Below are 7,594 nucleotides of genomic sequence, written 5' to 3' on the forward strand. Positions count from 1 at the left end.
GGCCTTTTCATCCCTGCTGATTTCATAATCCTAGACACTAGGAAGGATGAGGATGAATCCATCATCCTTGGAAGACCCTTCCTAGCCACAGCAAGAGCTGTGATTGATGTGGACAGAGGAGAGTTGTTCCTCCAACTGAATAAGGACAACCTTGTGTTTAAAACTCAAGGATCTCCTTCTGTAACCATGGAGAGGAAGAATGAAAAGCTTCTCTCACTGCAGAGTCAACCAAAGCCCCCTACAGTCAAACTCTAAGTTTGGTGTTGGGAGGCCATAACCAAACTCTAAGTTTGGTGTTGAACCCCCACATTCAAACTCTAAGTTTGGTGTTGGGAGGTTCCAACAATGCTCTGAATATCTGTGAGGCTCCATGAGAGCTCACTGTCAAGCTATTGACATTAAAGAAGCGCTTGTTAGGAGGCAACCCAAAGTTATTTAATTATATTTATTTATTTTCTATTGTTATTTTATATTTTTTTTAGGTTGATGATCATGTGGAGTCACAAAAACTACTAAAAAATCAAAAACAGAATGAAAAACATCTTTAAAAATAGCTCACCCTGGAGGAAGAACTTACTGGCGTTTAAACGCCAGTAAGAAACATCAAACTGGCGTTTAACGCCAGAAAAAAGAATCAAGCTGGCGTTAAACACCAGAAACAAGCACCAGACTGGCGTTTAACGCCAGAACAGAGCATGGAAGTGGCGTTAAACGCCAAAAACAGGCTACTTTTGGGCATTTAACGCCAAAAACAAGCAGCAAGCTGGCGTTTAATGCTAGACATGCATGCTAAGGGCGTTTTACATGCCTAATTGGAGCAGGGATGTTAAGTCCTTGACCCACAGGATCTGTGGACCCCATAGGATCCCCTCAGGATCTGTGGACTCCACAGGATCCCCACATTTTCTTCTCTCCTCTTCACACCTTTTCATAACTCTCTTCCACAAATACCCCTCACCAATCACCTCAATCACTCTTCCTCATCACCTCTTCACCACTCACATCCATCCTTTCTTCCCCCAAAAACCCCACCTACCTCCAAAATTCAAACTCTTTTCTCTCCCAAACCCAACCCTAATGGCCGAACCCTAAACCTTCCCCACTCCTATATAAACCCCTCTTTCCTCCTTCATTTTCATACAACACAACCCTTTCTTCTTCCCCTAGGCCGAATACACACCTCTCTCCCTCTCCTCCATTTTTCTTCTTCTTCTCCTTCTTTCTTTCTTCTTTTGCTCGGGGACGAGCAAACATTTTAAGTTTGGTGTGGTAAAAGCATAGCTTTTTGTTTTTCCATAACCATTAATGGCACTTAAGGCCAGAGAAACCTCAAGAAAGAGGAAAGGGAAGGCAATTACTTCCACCTCTGAGTCATGGGAGATGGAGAGATTCATCTCAAAGGTCCATCAAGACCACTTCTATGAAGTTGTGGCCAAGAAGAAAGTGATCCCTGAGGTTTCTTTCAAGCTCAAAAAGAATGAGTATCCGGAGATCCGACATAAGATCCGAAGAAGAGGTTGGGAAGTTCTCACCAACCCCATTCAACAAGTCAGGATCTTAATGTTTTAAGAGTTCTATGCAAACACATGGATCACTAGGAACCATGATCAAAGTGTGAACCCGAATCCAAAGCATTGGCTTACCATGGTTCGGGGGAAATACTTAGATTTCAGTCTGGAAAATGTAAGGCTGGCGTTCAACTTGCCAATGATGGAAGAAAACGCACGCTCCTACACTAGAAGGGTCAACTTTGATCAAAGGTTGGACCAAGTCCTCATGGACATATGTGTGGAAGGAGCTCAATGGAAAGTTGACTCAAGAGGCAAGCTGGTTCAATTGAGAAGACTGGACCTTAAGCCTATAGCTAGAGGATGGTTGGAGTTTATTCAACGCTCAATCATTCCTACTAGCAACCAGTCTGAAGTTACTATAGACCGGGCCATCATGATCCATAGTATCATGATTGGGGAGGATGTGGAAGTTCATGAGATTATACCTCAAGAACTCTACAAGGTGGCTGACAAGTCCTCTACTTTGGCAAGGTTAGCCTTTTCTCACCTCATTTGCCATCTCTGCAGTTCGACTGGAATTGACATAGAAGGAGACATCCTCATTGAAGAGGACAAGCCCATCACTAAGAAAAGGATGGAGCAAACAAGAGATCATGGACCTCAACAAGAGCATGAGGAAATTCCTCACCATGAAATCCCTGAGATGCCTCAGGGGATGCACTTTCCTTCACAAAACTATTGGGAGCAAATTAACACTTTCCTAGGAGAATTAAGTTCCAACATGGGACAACTAAGGATGGAGCACCAAGAGCACTCCATCATCCTCCATGAGATTAGAGAAGATCAAAGAGCTATGAGGGAGGAGCAACAAAGGCAAGGAAGAGACATAGAGGAGCTCAAGAGCACCATTGGTTCTTCAAGAAGAGGAAGACGTCACCTTCACTAAGGTGGACTCATTCCTTAATCTCCTTGTTCTTATTTTCTGTTTTTCGTTTACTATGCTTCCTGTTTATTTATGTTTGTGTCTTTATTACATGATCATTAGTGTCTAAGTGTCTATCTCTTAAAGTTATGAATGTCCTATGAATCCATCACCTTTCTTAAATGAAAAATGTTTTAATTACAAAAGAACAAGAAGTACATGATTTCGAATTAATCCTTGAAACTAGTTTAATTATTTTGATGTGGTGACAATACTTTTTGTTTTCTGAATGAATGCTTGAAAAGTGCATATGTCTTTTGAAATTGTGGTTTATGAATGTTAAATATGTTGGCTCTTGAAAGAATGATGAAAAGGGAAAAATGTTATTGATAATCTAAAAAATCATAAAATTGATTCTTGAAGCAAGAAAAAGCAGTGAATACAAAAGCTTGCAAAAAAAAAAAAAGAGAAAAGAAAAATGGCGAAAAAAAAGAGAGAAAGAAAAAGAAAAAGCAAGCAGAAAAAGCCAAGAGCTCTTTAAACCAAAAGACAAGAGAAAAAAGCCAATAGCCCTTAAAACCAAAAGGCAAGGGTAATAAAAAGGATCCAAGGCTTTGAGCATCAATGGATAGGAGGGCCTAAAGGAATAAAATTCTGGCCTGAGCGGCTAAACCAAGCTGTCCCTAACCATGTGCTTGTGGCATGAAGGTGTCAAGTGAAAACTTGAGACTGAGCGGTTAAAGTCGAGGTCCAAAGCAAAAGAAGAGTGTGCTTAAGAACCCTGGACACCTCTAATTGGGGACTTTAGCAAAGCTGAGTCACAATCTGAAAAGGTTCACCCAGTTATATGTCTGTGGCATTTATGTATCCGGTGGTAATACTGGAAAACAAAGTGCTTAGGGCCATGGCCTAGACTCATAAAGTAGTTGTGTTCAAGAATCAACATACTGAACTAGGGGAATCAATAACACTATCTGAATTCTAAGTTCCTATAGATGCCAATCATTCTGAACTTCAAGGGATAAAGTGAGATGCCAAAACTATTCAAGAGGCAAAAAGCTACTAGTCCCGCTCATCTAATTGGAGCTAAGTTTCATTGATATTTTGGAATTTATAGTATATTCTCTTCTTTTTATCCTATTTGATTTTCAGTTGCTTGGGAACAAGCAACAATTTAAGTTTAGTGTTGTGATGAGCGGATAATTTATACGCTTTTTGGCATTGTTTTTACATAGTTTTTAGTATGATTTAGTTAGTTTTTAATATATTTTTATTAGTTTTTAAATAAAAATCACATTTCTGGACTTTACTATGAGTTTGTGTGTTTTTCTATGATTTCAGGTATTTTTTGGCTGAAATTGAGGGACTTAAGCAAAAATCGGATTCAGAGGTTGAAGAAGGACTGCAGATGCTGTTGGATTCTGACCTCCCTGCACTCAAAGTGGATTTTCCGGAGCTTCAGAACTCTAAATGGCACGCTCTCACTTTTCCCGAGTTTAGACGACGCAAAATGGCATTCAACGCCAGCTTTCTGCCCTATTCTGGAGTTAAACGCCAGAAACAGGTTGTAAAGTGGAGTTAAACGCTAGAAACAGGTTACAAACTGGCGTTCAACTCCAAGAGAAGTCTCTACACGTGTAAAGCTCAATGCTCAGCCCAAGCACACACCAAGTGGGCACCGGAAGTGAATTTTTGCATCATTTACTCATTTTTGTAAACCCTAGTAACTAGTCTGATATAAATAGGACCTTTTACTATTGTATTAGACATCTTTGATCAGTTTTATGCTATCTTAGACCTTTATGGGGTCTGGCCATTTGGCCATGCCTGGACCATTATCACTTATGTATTTTCAATGGTAGAGTTTCTACACACCATAGATTAAGGTGTGGAGCTCTGCTGTTCCTCATGAATTAATGCAAAGTACTATTGTTTTTCTATTCAATTCAAGCCTATTTCTTATCTAAGATATACACTTGTTCTTCAACTTGAGGAAGGTGATGATCTGTGACACCCATCATCATTCTCCCCTATGAACGCGTGCCTGACAACCACTTCCGTTCTACTTGCGATAGCTTGAGTGCGTATCTCTTAGCCTTCTGGTTCATGACGCATGGTTGCCTCGCCTGACAACCGAGCCCTCCATTCCATGAGATCAGAGTCTTCGTGGTATAGGCTGGAATTATTGGCGGCCATTCTTGAGATCCGGAAAGTCTAAACCTTGTCTATGGTATTCTGAGTAGGATCTGGGAAGGGATAGCTGTAACGAGCTTCAAACTCGCGAGTGCTGGGCGTACTGACAGATGTAAAAGGATTACTGAATCCTATTCCAGTATGATCGAGAACCGACAAATGAATAGACGTGCTGTGACAGCGCATTTTGGACCATTTTCACTAAGAGGATGGGATGTAGCCATTGACGACGGTGATGCCCTACATAACGCTTTCCATGGAAAGGATTATGAATGATTGGATGAAGACATTAGGAAAGCAGAGGTTCAGGAGGAACGAAAGCATCTCTATACGCTTATCTGAAATTCTCACCAATGACTTACATAAGTATCGCTATCCCATTTTACATTTTATTTATCTTTCAATTATTAAAACTTTATAACCATTTGAATCCGCCTGAATGAGGTTTACAAGGTGACCATAGCTTGCTTCAAGCCGACAATCTCCGTGGGATCGACCTTTACTCACGTAAAGTTTATTACTTGGACGACCCAGTGCACTTGCTGGTTAGTTGTGTGAAGTTGTGACAAAGTGTGTAAATTACGTTCCGAGCACCAAGTTTTTGGCGCCGTTGTTAAGAATCACAATTTTGTGCACCATCAACCTATTTACATAAAAGAGAAAAACCTAACTTCCCATTTTTCTCCTATCTCACATTCACTCAGGCATCTTCTTTCTAATTCACATACATATGCATTCTTTATTTTTATTTTTCTTTTTTTCTTTTTTTACTTTTTTTATTAGTATATACACCAAAATTTCTCTTTTCTTTTATCATAAAAAAGAAATGCATATGTTTTAAGTGATGAATGCATGAGTGTTTACCCATTTTTTTAAATTTCTTCAATGAATGCCCAATGTAAACTTATTACCAATGTTTTACCAAAATTTTCCCCCACACTTGATTAACACACACTCCTCAACCCAAGCTAACCAAAGATATAATTCATGGACATAAATGGTTTTTTTCTTAGCGAGAAAGATGTGCTTAAAATTAGAATAAAGGAGGGATTAACAGACTCAAAAGTGAGTTACAAAGGTAAATGTAAGGGTTGACCATATGGGTTAGTGAGTTTAATTTCAAAAATGGCCTCAATCATACTAAATGCATTCAAAACATCAAATATAGGATATAAAGATTCATGCAAAAATCTGGATCACAATCATAAAGAAGTATAGCACACAAGAACAAAATTTGTGGTTGAAAATGTGCAACCACACCATTAAAGCTCAAATCTCATTTGGTGTTTTGTTCTTGCTTTTTTCTATGTTCCATAAAAATACTTCAAGCAAGTTGAAAAATAAGTTTTCAAATCTAATCAATGGAATGCCCTAAAAGAGATTTCTTGAAAATTCCTTTGTTGTTTTTACCAAACTTATTTCCTATACTAGGCAACATGCAAATGCAAATATTTACCACCATTGAGCTATAAGCAAGCTAAGATATATATATATATATATATAATCAAACTAAACAAAGTGCAATGTAATGAAGTATCAACAAATATTCACAAAAACATAACTATCAAAATTAGAAAATAGTGTAAAGTGTTTAAGAAAGAGACTTTACTCCCCAAAATTGTGGATCTTCCCCCACACTTAAACGTTACACGGTCTTTCGTGTATGCACACAATCCGGGAGATGAAGATCAAAGAGGCACCACCTTCAGCTGGTGGGCATTGAGATTTGGGCTGCTGTATAAAAGAAATAAATAGAAATTGAGGAAGAGGTCATACAAGTGTGGTATGATAAAAGGTAATGTGTGTATTCTAAGTGTGCATAGTTTAGAACGCACACATTGGCCGGGTAAAACGGAAGCCACACAATAAAAAAAAATAGCATGTATTCTTCAATTAAGTAGCCTAGGTTGCAAGTAAAGAATAAGCAAAAGTTAAGGCACAAACAAACCTAGGTAACCATAACTCAAGTGAATTGAGTATATGAGATATTGGATATTGAAATTGTGCAAGTGAAAGTGCAAGATGAATATAGAATAGTACAACAAACAATAACCAATTCAATGATAAAAAGAAGACTACTTATTCATCCTCAAACATAATGAAATAGCCACATGGTAAAGGTACTTATTACAAAAAGTGACAAGCTTGATAAGAATCAAGTCAAGTCACTCAAACAAATGCAAAGTATTAACAAGAAATAAGTACCGGTCATGTGATGAATTTGATATGAAAATCATGATGAACAAGTAATTTCAACTCAATTCACTTAATTCAATGCACTTACTAATAATTTGTCCTAGGATGCAATCAAAACATGAATATTCAAAACTACTAGGTACTAGTAAATTGAGGCAAAGTATAAGTGCATAAGTGCATTGATGAAACCCAATCTTGAATAATATCAATGATCATCCAAAGTGCACAATTCACAAACAAATTTCCAAACAAGGATATAGTTTAACGCATATGGTAGCTACAACATATGAATCAAACTCAAAATTCATCTAGGCAATGAGACAAAGACTTAATGCTTAGTGTACATATTCATAAAAAATTATGCCAAAAAGTTAAGCAAGAAGCAATCCAATCAAAATCAAGCAAACACTTGCAACTTATTTAATTAACAACAACTAAACCAAAACTAATATAATTACTAAAATGAAAATGAGATGCAATTAAAACAAACTAGAAGAAGAAGAAAATAGGATAAAAGCAAGAAAAGAGAGAGATGGGGGGTAGAAGTGCATTAGGGCTTAATTCAAAGTGCAATCAAAAGTATGCCCAAAACAGCACTTGTGCGTACACACAAACATGTGTGCGTACGCACACTGGGTGGAAAATGGAAGTATGCGGACGCACAAGGGTGTGCGAGCACGCCGAGCAGAAAGGAAATTAAGAAGTGTGCGTACGCACAGATGGGTGCGCACGCACAGAAGACTCTCTTTTTTTTTTTTTTTTTTAAAAAGGG

The sequence above is a fragment of the Arachis ipaensis genome, chromosome B01, assembly GCF_000816755.2.
Source record: "Arachis ipaensis cultivar K30076 chromosome B01, Araip1.1, whole genome shotgun sequence".
NCBI lineage: Eukaryota > Viridiplantae > Streptophyta > Magnoliopsida > Fabales > Fabaceae > Arachis > Arachis ipaensis.